Here is a 1,240-nt window from a genome sequence, read left to right as displayed (position 1 = left end):
AATAACTCTTCATGTTGTGTCATTATCTCTTTGAAGTTTTCTTGACACTCTACAGGTGCACCATTCAATGAGTCCAACGCAGGACTTTGTGAAAGAGACATTGAATACATAGATTCAATTTTTTTTTGTCTGTAGCAATCTTCTTTTAAAAAATACAGTTCGAAATTATCAGTTAAAAAAACAAACATAGCATTTGGGGGTTCAGATCCATTGTTATGTCAGAAATGTAACTTCAATAAGTCCTCCTCACGGCCTGCCTAACTCACTATCATCGCAATCATCTCATGCCCCCTATGCTAGGTGTGCTCCCCAACAACCAGCCATGACCCCTTATGAACACATGCCAAGCCTTACACCTAACCCACCCTCACCATGGCTCTTCTACTGATGGAATCAGCATTAGATATGGTGAAGAATGGGCCACAGTGGGTGATATTATGGAAGCAGAAGAGGGCAGTTTAGCTTTTGAAAGGATGACGTCATCCACTAGTTATGTATGTTGTGGAGGTGCCAATGTTGGACTGGGGTGGACAAAGTTAAAAATCACACAATACCAGGTTATAGTCCAACAGGTTTATTTGGAAGCATTAGGTTTCGGAGCACCGCTCCTTCATCACGTAGTTGTGGAGAAGCATCATAAGACACAGAATTTTAAGCAAAACATCACAGTGTCACGCAACTGATACATGTTGAACAAACTTAGATTGCTGTTAAGTCTTTCAGAATGGGTTGTAGGTTTTGGTTCAAAGGTTTTAGATTAGATTACATTCCCTACAGTGTGGAACAAGGCCCTTTGGCCCAACAAGTCCAAACCGAACCTCAGAATAGTAACCCACCCATTCCCATCTGACTAATGCACCTAACACTATGGGCAATTTAGCATGCCCAATTTACCTGACCTGCACATCTTTGGATTGTGGGAGGAAACCGGAGCACCCGGAGGAAACCCACGCAGACACGGGGAGAATGTGCAAACTCCACACCGACAGTCGCTGAGGCTGGAATCGAACCTGGGACGCTGGTGCTGTGTGGCAACAGTGCTAACCACTGAGCCACCGTGCTGGCCAATTATTAATATTTAAATCCCAGAAGTTCTTTCAAGTCACATTCTCAAGATAACATTCCAAAAGATGAAAGACTTAACAACAATCTAGTTTTGTTCAATATATCGTATCAGTTGCATGACACTGTGGTCTTTTGCTATACATTCTGTGTCTTATGATCCTGCTCCACAGCTACC

The sequence above is a fragment of the Chiloscyllium punctatum genome, chromosome 20 (genome assembly GCF_047496795.1).
Source record: "Chiloscyllium punctatum isolate Juve2018m chromosome 20, sChiPun1.3, whole genome shotgun sequence".
NCBI classification, from domain to species: domain Eukaryota; kingdom Metazoa; phylum Chordata; class Chondrichthyes; order Orectolobiformes; family Hemiscylliidae; genus Chiloscyllium; species Chiloscyllium punctatum.
The sequence above is the reverse complement of the archived record's forward strand: the minus strand, read 5'-3'. Positions refer to the sequence as shown.